This window comes from Myotis davidii, unplaced genomic scaffold (assembly GCF_000327345.1).
Source record: "Myotis davidii unplaced genomic scaffold, ASM32734v1 scaffold419, whole genome shotgun sequence".
Classification (NCBI taxonomy): Eukaryota; Metazoa; Chordata; class Mammalia; order Chiroptera; family Vespertilionidae; genus Myotis; species Myotis davidii.
The window spans coordinates 3,328,052-3,341,268 of record NW_006294998.1 but is presented as its reverse complement, the minus strand read 5'-3'; positions in this window follow the sequence as shown (position 1 = coordinate 3,341,268).

Below are 13,217 nucleotides of genomic sequence, written 5' to 3'. Positions count from 1 at the left end.
AAAACAAAAACAAAACAAAACTTCAAGAATGTCAAACAAAACTTTGAAATTATTTGTTAAGCCTCTATAACTAATTGCCAGAGAAAAAAATAGTAATGGATTAAATTAAAACCAAGGAGAAAAAAAGTTAAATTCAAATTATAGGAAAATATATATGACAATTTATATAGAACTGCCATTTGATCCAGTGATCCCACTTCTAGGAATATATCCTAAGAAACCAAAACTATCAATCAGAAAGAATGTACACATCCCCTATGTTCACAACAGCACAATTTACAATAGTTAAGATCAGGAAACAGCCCACTTGTCCATCAGGAGATGAGTTGATAAAAAAAGCTATGGTACATTTATACCATGGAATACTATGCAGCAGTATAAAAGAAGAATCTCTTACCCTTTGAGACAGCATGGAGGGACCTGGACAGTATCATGCTAAGTGCAGTAAGTCAGTCAGAGAAAGACAAGTATCACATGATCTCACTCATATGTGGAATCTAATTAAGGAAATAAACCGATGAACGGAGTGAATCCAGAGACATGGAAGCATGGAACAGAGTGTGGAATCTCGAAGGAAGGTGGGGGAGTGTGAGGGAGTGGGTGGGAGGTAATCAACCAAAGACTTTGAATTGCATGTATGCATAACCCATGGACATAGACAATAGGGTGGTGAAGGCCTGGGGCAGGAGGTGAGGTTGGGATGGAGGGGGTCAATGGGGGAAAATAGGGGGACATATGTAATACCTTCAACAATAAGGATTTATTTTTAAAAAATATGTCCATATACTGAGAGCCATTTATTTGTATATATGATCCTCAAGTACTCAGTGGTGAAATGTTGTTAGAAACCAGAGAAAAAATTATTGCCCAGTCAACATTATTTTTTCTCATTTTCTTGCAGATACTAGCCAATACAATTAAGCAAAACAAGAAAATAACAGACAAAAATATTAAAAAGGAGAGAGAGAGAAAGCCTTTGTTTTGGAAGGTTATATCAGAGGTAAGAATTACAGTTGAAAAGGTGCAGAGAAAACACCTTTAAGGAAGGGGGTGTTCACTTAAGCAGGCAAAAGACTTCTAGCTCAAGGTCTGGGGTCCCTCTCCCAGAATCTGAGCTCCAACTCTGCTAGATTTCTATGCTCTACATTGAAACATAAAAGGAAACAGGAGACCTACTCACCTGATACCTCAATAAATGCTATACTAACAGTCTTAAAGAAATCCAAAAAAAATAACCCAACTAAAATAACAATGTTATTAGTAATAGTTTAATTAAGTTTTAATTTATTATTTAAAAATCACCATTAGCTTTACTATATATAAACCAGCATTGGTTATAAGTGAGATTCAATCCACAAAATAATATAAATATGCAGCATGTGTCAACAATGAAAAATGGAGATGCTGAGACACTGATATGATACTGATGATCTCTGAGAATTGTCCAAGTCATAGGAATTGGACAATTAGCCATAGATATTATCCACCAATGCCAGCCAGGCAAGCAGCATCTGATTGGACAAGACATTTGACATTGCAAGAGACCAGAGGAGATAGAAGCTACATAACCTTAACTCTTCTCTGTGAGGTTACAAAAGCCATATCTTTTCCTCCCAATCCTCCTATTCAAATGGCACCTTGGATAAACTAGGTTATCCAAGCTTGGATAAGACTGAGAAATCTGAGTGATTGATGAGTATTATTTTTCCTTGTAAGAGCCTGAGAACCCAACACATGTACTGAGAGGTGCTTAAGATTGGCAAACCTGAAAGCAAACCTATTTAAAATGTGGGATGAGAATAAGCTGTAAAGCAGATTGAGCATCATTAGTTTTTTTTTATTCCTGAAAATTAGTTGTCGAGGGTACATAAGGAAGACCAGGTTCTGTGTATAAAATAAGTGAGTTTACATTTACTCTGAACATCTGGATTTCAGGGTGAATTAGGGTTTGTTATCAAAGATACTTAGGTTATTTTTAAAAGCACAAACAATAATAAGAAAGAATATATAGTATATGCTGAACTTTTCACATGATTTTCTCAAGGTCAGTTAAGATTTTTCTTCTTATTTTTCACACTAGAGGCCCAGTGCACAAAATTTGTGCTCGGGGAGGGGTTCTCCTCATTCCAACCTGCACCCTCTCCAATCCGGGACCCCTCAGGGGATGTCCGACTACCTGCCAACCTGATCACCCCTAACCACCTCTGCCTGCCAGCCTGTTCTCCCCTAACTGCCCCCCTGCAGCCTGGTCGCCCCACACAGCCTGCTGTTCAGGTGTTACTGTGATGGAGTCACGGACAATTTGCATATTCCTCTATTATTAGAATAGATATTTTTAAATGTACAATATAGCTTATTTTGGCAATTATAGGAGTAAACATAGACAATTATAACAAAAGGAAAGAAAATTAATAGGTAAAAAATTTTAACTCATACTATATGCCAGGTAGTATGCCAAAACCTTAATAACTGTTAGCACATTTTGTTTTCTCATCAACTCTATGAGTTATATATTATTACCCCATTCTACAGAATTGAGGCTTGAAAAGATTAAGTAACTTAAGCATAGTCATAAAGCTGGGTATATTAAATGATAGATTCAAAACCTAGCAGTCCAACTTCAGAGTATGTAAGTTTAACTAACTTGCTCTGTTACTTCCCACATCCATCCATCTCCCATTCTATGGACTCAGTTCGGCTCCTACACCTTTTTTTCTATCATCATTTCTATGAGTGAAACTGAAGTAAGGAGCAATCTGGGAATTCTTATTGTAGAGTGAGTGAATTATTCTGGTTGGCTCATTTAGGACTTACTCTCAAATTCACTTTCTGTGTTTGGAAATTGTACACAAAGTGCACTTAATGGAAATTATCTGTGGACAATTTTGAGAGGAAGGGAGAACCTAATGCCATGTATGTATTTTTTTTCTTTTATTTACCAAATAGCATTGCTGGCATTTCATAGACTAATAAAATATCAGACTCACAAAAAAGATAAGACAGGATCTAGTCTACCATACTCAGACACTTCAGATTGGGTTAAAATGAGTTTACTAGTGCATAGAGGAGTGCTGGTAATATATTAGACAGATAATATGATCTACTGTTATATCAATATCTCTTTTTTCCTTTGTATTGATCACATATTTTCATAGGTCTTTTTGACCTCTCCTTTCCCTAATGCTTTATTTAAACAGTTCACTTATTGACCATCTATACTGTAACCAAAATTCAAAAATAAGATGCAGTATCCACCTTCAAAAGCTTGTAAGTTAGTAGTGAAGTTAAGGCATATAAATACTCTATGGCTCTAGGAATTGATGTAAATGTCTATGAAAAATGTGTTGCTTGAATTGAGAGAGAGCCTTTTTGATTAGGGAATCAAGAAAGTTCCATGAAAAAGGCCCATTTGAATTGCACCCTCAGATATGCGTAGGATTTCAACTAGAGGAAAAGGGAAGAGTTATTCTGGATATAAAATCCATACGTTCAATGGCAGGGAGGACTGGAAAGTAAGACATAATTGCAAAGACTTTGAGTAATCCATATCAGTTTAATAAAGGTAGGTGAGTAGAGTGAAGAAGGCTAGAAAACATAGATTAGAACCCATCTGAATATCCCCAAATGTTCAATAAGAGAGTAAGCACTTTATTATTTAAAAAGAGGTCATTAATTGTTTTAAAGAAAACAAGCCACTCAATTACTTTATTTTCATTTTTAAACTTTATTTTTATTGTTGACACTATTACAGGTGTCCCTATTTTCTCCCTTGTGCCCCCTCAGCCCCTCCCCCCTTTCTCTTTGACCATCACTGTTGTCTGTGTCTATGGGTAATGCATACATATCTTTTGGCTAATCTCTTCACCTTTTTTCATTCAGTCAGTCCCCTCCAGTTCCCACCCCTGTGACAGCTGTCAGTCTGTTCTATGTATCCATACCTCTGGTTCTATTTTTTTCATCAGTTTAGTTTTTTTTTTGATAAGGTATCACAAGTAGAGATTTAATCTTGTGGCCATGTGCTTTTTTAAAAAATTAATGTGGAGATAGCTGAATGTGGAAAAATATACCAAAAAGTTAATATAATAACTCAGGTAAGAACTTAAAAGAGGAATGAAGTCCTAGAAATAGAAAGAGGGGGGGTCAACAGGGCCTCAATGTCAAGAAGATATCTGTGGACTTAGTGACAGGTTCTGAGGAAGAAAGCAAGAAAAGGATGTGATGACAAATATGGATATTAGCAAGAATTATGGTATTATTGAAAAAAATTCAGTATCAGAGACTGGCCCAGGATCAGAGACTGGCCTAAGAAGGATAAATTATGAATTTATTTTTGTACATGCAGAATGTGAGGTACTTGTGGTACTTGGAGGTAGATATTAAAGTCCTATGGGGTGGTTGGAAGTATTTTAATATAATTGGAAAGAACAGTTATTTTGGAAACTATAAATTTTGTTGTCATTCACATTATATAATAGTCACAATGTTGAAATGATCAGTCTATACAAGATAGAAGACAGAAAGAGGGAAAGAAAGCTGTGGACAATACTGAGCAATGCCTACTTTTCAGAAACAAAAGAATTTGGAGCAATCAGGGAAGGAGGAAAAAATAAATGGTCAGAAACTAACAAAGGAAAAGAGAAATAATGAGTACAGTAAGAGGAGATGGTTTTGTAAAAGAAGACTTGACCAACAGTTCCAAATGCTGTGGACTTTTTAAGCTGGAGAAGGAAAGGCTTTGAAAAGACCTTGGGGATAAATATTGATAAAAGCCATTACTGAGAAATAGACTGGACAGGATACTTGAGAAAGAAAACAACTTGCAAAACGTTTGGGTCATGAGTTAATTACCCACTATCTCCTTCATTCTATAGATTATCTTATACATTGTATATATTTTTTTGTGGGTGCTCATCTTATAAACTAATTTTATTTAGATTTAGTAACTAATAATCACCAGTTTTATTTTGTCTAAGGAACACATTTAAAAGGTGATTTCAATCATTAAAAGAAAGCAATGGTAAGTGAGAGGAATATATATTTATAAATAAAGGACATAAAATTTAAATCACATACAATATCTATTTCACCTACTGAATGATCTGCTTAGATACCATCTACTTGGAATATTCCCACACCAATTATCAGCTATCCTTGAACACAAACATTAAAAATATGGGGCTACCACATCCTGAGAGCAATTAATTACCTACAAAAGTAAAATGTTGTTTATTGCATTCTTTTGACTAGGTAGAAAAATAAGTGTTTCACTGGAGAAAAGATTATAGGTTATTCACTGGATTGTTAATTAACACAGAAACACAATTTATCTTAACAGGTTATTAAGCTGAGATTTTTCTTGAAACCTTAACAACTCTGTTTTGAAATGGTTTTAAGATTACACGTAATTATTCTAGCTTCACAAGCAAAGGTTAACGATGAATTTTCCTCCTGAAGATAAATTTGGACTTTTAATTGTGTGTGAATGTGCTGTGTGTCTGTGTGTGTGTGCGTATTTACCCACATGGAGATGATACTTATAAAAATGAAGTGAGTTGAAAAATGAATAATGCTTCAAGAGACTAATTTGTTTATGAAGGGGCTTTCAATATACTTTTATAAAGAACAAGTACAAGAAAAATAAGAATATGTTAAAATATTCACTAAGGAAAATATTAGAGTCCACATTGAATTTGAGAATTCTAATTGTTATGTTTTCTACTGCTTTCTAGGAGGTTTTTACTTATTCTTAAATTCTAAAAATTTTATATTGTGAAAAAAGAAAGGGATCAGTATATTATTTGTTGAAAGGAGCTATATACCAACAAATTTGATAACTTAGATAAAATGGACAATCTTTTATCAATCTTCAACTATTATTTTTAAATTTCCTATTATTTTTCTTTAAATTCTGCCAGTGTGGGCTTCCTGTATTTTGTTGTGCTGGTGTTAGATGGATATGTTATGCCACTTATCAATGTTTTTCTTAATTTTTATTTTAAATCTGGCTCCTAGAGATTCACCTAGTTAGCAGCATTTAGTGGTAAGCCCCTGAATGGTCAAAGATTATCTGCTGAATCAAGGTTTTCAACTTATATTGTTGGATCTGTGTGGCTTGAAGATTGCTTTCAGTGGTATAGCGTCTTGGAGTCTATCCTACTTTTAGCCATGACTTGGAGTTCAGAATTTCCTTTCCAGTTGTGTGTTTTCATTTTGTCATCTTTCTATGAATCTGTTTTCTTTATTTTTCTCCTGGTTATGGGTAATACTTTTTTTGCATACATGATCATTTTTGGATGCTGAAAATTATGCCTTTTACATGATTGGATGCTGGATTTTGTTGTGTTCCTTATAAGAGCATTGAATTTTGTTCTTGCATCCAGTTAAGTAACATGTCAATCAGTTGTACCTTTTCAAACTTTCTTATGGCATTCAGAAAAGCATTTTGTATGGGACTAAATTAGCCTCACTCCTGAGGCATGACTCTTTTGAGTATCCTACCCAATACCCCATGCATTACAAAAGATCTCCTCTTTACTAGTGTAGAACACAATAGGGAGAGGTATGAGGATTGTTTGATATACTGCTTTCCAGTCAGTCTTTCTTGGCCTTAGGTAGTTTCTTCTACTCATGAATTGGTAAGTCCTCAGCCAAAAACTCAAGGAGAGCCCTGCACAGATTTCTGGAAAACTCTATCTCCTCTTCTAAACTCTGCCACACAAATTTTAGCCACCTCAGCCTCTCCAACCTCCAGGCTTGCCCACATCAGTGAGTCTGCTAACCTCTGTTTATATTGCCCCTCTATTAATGAAGCCACAGTCTCTAGGCCAGTGGTTCTCAACCTTGGCTGCACATTACAATCACCTGGGAATCTTTTTAAAATCCTGATTTCTGGGCCTCATCCTCCAGAAATTCTGTTTCTTTGTTATGGGGTGGGTCCACAACATTAGTAACAAAGAAACAGAATTTCCGGAGGATGAGGGCCAGAAATCAGGTTTTTAAAAAGATTCCCAGGTGATTGTAATGTGCAGCCAAGGTTGAGAACCACTGCTCTAGGCAGTAAACGGCAGCAATCACAGGGCTCACTTTGTTTCCCTTCTCTCAGGAATTAGTCTCAAAAAGCAACTATTTTTTATATATTTTGTCCCATTTTCTAGTTGCTAATGGTGGAAAGACAATTTCTGAAGCAGTCTGTCATGGGCCTAGCCATGTGACTGATTTTTAACATACAATTTTCCATCTAAATGAGTGATTATCTTTCCAAATAATAATAGTGTCCCAATCCTATTAATAATTCATAATTATAAATAAATAAAAATAGCTAACATTAATCAAGTGCTTACAACTATGCAATAAAAATCAGAGGCATTTTTAAACAAATTTTAAAGTTTCTATTAGAAGATTCTTCACAAGCTAATGCATCTTTAGAATGTCTTCCATGATCATAAAATATTCAATGCTGAGTGTTAAGTCATTTGAATTTGAGAAATTAATAAACTATATGGTCAATATAATAGTCATTTGTTGGAAGTAAATGAAATGTGGTTTTCAAAAGCATTAGACTCCCTATGACTTTGCACTTTTTTCCCCTTTCTTTCGTACTGGTATGCTCTTACATGTGCTTTGAGACTCGACCTAGGTGACATCCTCACAAAGCTGCACTCTTTTCTAGCTCCCTCAATTATGTTTGCTCTTCTTTTTCTATGTTTCATACCTTTCTGCACATGACACACCTGTGGCTTCTACCACCCCAGATAACATGGTTTGTCTTCTTTTCTGTTCATTCCTTTTTATGTGTTTTCTCTTTCTTCCCCAGTGCAGAATCTTTTGCATATTCACCCTTCACCAAGTATGACAGATTATATTTTCTTAATAATTTTTATTGATTGATTTTCAGAGAGAGAGAGAGAGAGAGAGAGAGAGAGACTTGTTGTTCTCCTTATTTATGTACTAGAGGCCCAATGCATGAAATTTGTGCACAGGTAGGGTCCCTAGGCCTGTCCAGTGATCAGGGCCGATCAGGGCCTTCCAGCTGCCGGCCGGGGTCTTCCTTCTTTCTGTGCCACTTGCTGGTGATCAGTGCACATGATAGAGAGAAACCAAACTCCTGGTCTCCCAGTCAAACTCCTGAGGGGACACTTTGCATATTAGCTTTTTATATATATAGATTCATTGGTTCAGTTGATTCTTGTATGTTCCCTGACTGGAGATCTTACCCACAACCTTGATGTATTGGGACAATGCTCTAACCAACTGAATTACATGGCCAAGTCTCAATAATCTTTAATATTTCCTCCTTTTCTTCATTTCTATGTTCTCTGCTTTCTCTAGGACACTTATCAGATTTCTTCTGTATTTTGGTAGTGAATTTCTGAGTGTATTTTCCCATCTACATAGAGGCCACCTCCTAACCCTATCTTGCTAAATCCTATCTAACTAGCTTTTAGTGGCCCCTCATTTTTTTCACCACTGAGTCCTAGCATAGCACAGTGGTTCTCAAACTTCTTGCCCTTTAAATACAGTTCCTCATGTTGTGACCCAACCATAAAATTATTTTCGTTGCTACGTCATCATTGTAATGTTGCTACTGCTATGAATCACAATGTAAATATCTGATATCAAGGATGGTCTTAGGCGACCCCTGTGAAATGGTTGTTTGACTGCCAAAGGGGTCGCGACCCAAAGGTTGAGAACCGCTGGATTTACTATGATTATGTAGTTTCTTCACCACTTCCACTAATACTGTGAATTCCTCACAAACAGAGCCTCAGTCTTTGTTTGATTGTATTCTTTCTAGCATCAGCACCTGGCATAGTTACTGTGGAGAAAGTAGTAATTCAAATAGCTGGCTCGTGATTCATTTTCCTACTATTACCAAGGGACGTTCCCAAGGAAAGAATCCACATATTTGGTCTAATGTACTTGCAAATATGCTGCTAACGATAAAGTTAATGGTAAATAGACTGATGATATTGGCTTGGGAAAGGGTACTTACCAGTAGAACGTTTCGACAGGATATCCCTGTTTTAGAATTACTTATAATAAGAAAACATAATTTCTAGATTTATGAATCAAGGTTACCTAGTGAATATCACGTAAGTCAGTAACTGATCTGAGTATAAAATTGAGATGAATAAAAATATAAATGCTTCCTGCTTGCTGAGAAAATAACTTGTGTAATTTACTTTGAGACAAAGTCTTTTACTTTGGATGAAGCGGAAATGCATATTTAGAATGGGCGGGGCTTGAAGGGCCACAGAGATGGCACACAGCTCTCTCTGCTTCGCCTGTGACTCCACCTGTGGCTGTTTTTTTAAAAATATATATTTTTATTGATTTCAGAGAGAAGGGGAGATGGAGAGAGATATAGAAACATCAATGATGAGAGAGAATCATTGATTGGCTGCCTCCTGCATGCCCCCCACTGAGAACCAAACCCCACAACCTGGGCATGAACAATACCAGCTGGGATTTTTTTTTTAGCAAAAAATGTAGGATCTGCCCCCTGCATTTCCCCAGTTTATTTATAAGATAATGTGTTTTTTTCTGACAGATAGCCATCTGGATTTTAGATTAGTTATCTCAAAGTACACAGAAATTACCTATATTTGCCTACAAATTAAGCACTGATGAAACAGTACTTATTACCATATCAATTTTTAAGCATTCCACCATCAATGAACTGTTTCCAACTTTTAAAATTATTTTTTCCACCTAAGCTAATTATATTTGACATTTGGGCTATATATGCATGTAAAAACAGACATGTTCCTTAAACTGACCATAATCAGCGTACAAATGTTCTTTCTGGATGTAAGTGAGTTTCTAAGGCAAAGTCGTTCAAAGAGGAACAAATAAGCTGATTTCCTTATGAAACAAACTAGCAAGTATTAAATGTGCCAAAGATTTACTCCCTAAATCTTTCTGTTTCATATCATTTAAATATACAAGTGCACACTAACTAGTGTGTCTCAATTAACACTTCAAGGCTGTGAGCGGCTATGGATGGGCTACTGTTACTCAACAGAAGGCCCTGGTGGGAAGAGGCAGGCAGGGGATAGAGGGCGCCTGTCCGCAGGCCCTCCACACACACTTCAGGAAGAGGTAGAGCAGCCTGTTTACAAGTCTCCCATGGTGACCTGCGCCTTAGAGTGATGTTTTACTTAATTATGTTCTGTTTGGGTTTTCCACAGATTTGTTTGTAACTGAAGCAAAGTGGGAAGTTCCGCGAGTCTAAGAACACTTTCATGTGCCCCATAAACTCTCTGAATCAAAGGTTTTGTTTATTCTTTTGCCAAACACAACAACTGATTTCCATCTACAACAATTTTTTTTTAGAAAGAAGAAACAGTAGGTCAACTGAGGAAACAGCACTGGCCTTGAGCTGTGGAACGTTATTCCACTCTGACCCTTGACTGAGAACCCTGGAGGTGCGGGCACTGGCCCGGCTGCGGGGAGACTGAGGCAGCCCACTGACCTTCTGCAGGAAGGCTCTGCAGCCCCTCACACGCTGCGGTCGATGGTCTCAAACTCAGAGTCGTTCCCATCATAGGGTTCCTCAACAATAAGTTGTTTTTGTAAATCACAGCTCCCAAGTGTTCAGTTTTAGCTTTGCTGGTTTCAACTTGATTATTTTTTCTATTCAAATCTCTCTGATTGCTTTCATCCATGCGTAGAATCAAATGTGCCTCTTAATTGCTTGTATTCTTCAACTCATCAGTAAAGCTTGAAACCACCTGTGGTAGGCAGAATCCTGGCTCACAAAAGACAGCATGTCCCAAACCCCAGCACCTGGGTATATACCAGGCTACGTGGCAAAGAGGAACGAAACTGCAGATGTAAGATTGCGAACCAGGTGGCTTTGATATGGGGAGATTATTCTGGGTCAGCTGAGCCAGGTCCAGGTAATTACGAGGGGCCTTATAAGTAGAAGAGGAAGGCAGGTGAGTGAGAACTATGCCGTAGAAATGGCAGCATGAAGATGACTCGGCTCAACGTTGCTGGTTTTGAAGATGGAGAAATAGAGCCCAAGAGCCAAGGAATTGCAGGTAGCTTCTAAAGCTAGAAAAGGCAAGAACATGGGTTCTCTCCAGAACCCCCTCACACGCCCCCAAATGCAGCCATGTGGACATCTAGATTTTAGCCGAGTGAAACCTCTTTCAGACTGCTGACTTCAGAGTGGTAAGATAAAACATTTGAGTTGTTTTATTTCATCACCAAGTTTGTGGTAATTTGTTACAGCAACAAAGGAAAAAGCAACAGCAGGTTAAGATCTCTGACTCACATGGTTCTAATTTGATCGCCCAGTCACTGTATTAGTTCAATAACTTAAACATAAAAATATAATTATTTGGGCATATTAATGAATGGTTGATTAAGTGTTTTCTATGATAAACTTAACCATTGTTAGGTTTTTAAGCATTTGGTATTGGAAAATCATTCATGGTTATATCATAAAATGGGGAACAGGTTTGCAGCTCTGAGAATTAATCTCTGACTACTTGCAAGAGGGCAAAACTAAGTGCGTCAGTGATCAATATTATTCAGTTTAACTCAGTAAGTACACACATTGTTTATATTCAAAGTACTTTAGCAAATTATATGGATGATTTAAAAAAAAAACAATTACAGGATGAGAGTTTGTCCTCTGGGAAGCTACCATCTAGAAGCAGATAAAGTGTGACAATATAAGAAGCATTAAAATATTGACACAAAATACTGTGAGAGTGCTGAAAAGAAAAATTGCATGTGTTTTGGGAAAACAAGCCAGGCCTCATAAAGAAGTGCTCTTTGATTTAGTAAAGAGTTAGTGTAACTTGGGAAACCAGAGGAGGCATGGCATAGGAAACTGTGGAATAAAACTTACATTCAGGCATTGGGGTGACGAGTGTAGGGCATATTTGGGAAAAGTCAAATAGTCTGTTTTGGTCATATCTGGCAAAGCCATGCTTAGAAACTGTAGGTCAGACTGTGCTGTGCTTTGGATCAAGCAGGTTAAATTCATTTTCTAGAGCAGGTGGGGAGACATCGAAGCTGTTTGGACAGGGAACTTTCATGACTGTAATTGCACCTGAAAGGATTCTGTGGGCAGGTGTATATGAGTGATGGGAAGTAATAGACCTTTTAGGAGGCTATTACAGTTTTCAGACAGGAATTCATAAGTGATACTGTAGGCAACCTGGCCACCTCCATTAATGCCCTCTGAGTTATGCCATCTGGCATGCCGAATTTGTACACGATCAAGTCTTCTGTGCCTTCTCTTTCCTGCCCTTTGTAAATATTTTCTTTCCAAGGTGCACATTCTTTTTAAGCTGTGCAATTAAATGTTGAAAATTAACAAGCAGCAAGAAGGAAAAGCAATTTCAAATATTCCAAAACTGGGGTCTAATGGATCATTTTGCTATCATTGTAAATCCATGTTTACTGAGCAGCCCATGGAGGTGTAGAAACTCTAGTGGCTTTCAAATATGAATAAAACAAAAGCCAAACATCTTCAAATAAGGAACCAGGATTGTAATACCATAAGGCTAGAAAACGGTCGCTTTCCTGTACCAGCAATACATCTCTTCCCATAATAAAGAGCTTTGTTAGTAAAGAGAAATACTATTTTAATGTATTGATGGAGTTTGTACTTTCCCATAAAACTAGCTCTTCTCCTTTGTTCCCAACCATATGGTGACTACATGTTCACTCACTGAGGTCAGTAATAATAAAGTTAGCATCTATGCTATGCTCCAGACATTATTCTTAAAACTTAAATACTTCAAATTAGTTTAGGTTCACAGCAAATTTAGGAGGTACTATTTAAACTTAAATATTTAAAAATAGAAACACAGAGAGACAGTTCAGTAAGTTGTCAGATCAAAAAGCTAGTCAGTGGTAGAGCTGAGATTTGAGCCAGTACCATTGACTCTTAGAGTCTGAATTCTTTACTATATTCCTTCTAACTGCTATACCATATTCCTTCTAGCAGTGTTTCTAGGTGAATTTTTTGATACACTGTGTTCCAATATCATTTTCCAGTTCAATACTCATACTGGTGGGCTCCCATCTCACCTTGTCTCATTTGGTAGGTGCAACAACCAGGGACAGTGTGTGAATAGTGAAGGCTAGGCAAAGGGACTGGAGAGGAACAGAGGGAAGGAAAAGACCAGTAATTTTTAATGTAAATGAAACATATTCATTCACAAAATTAAAGGATTAAATATACACAATCAATG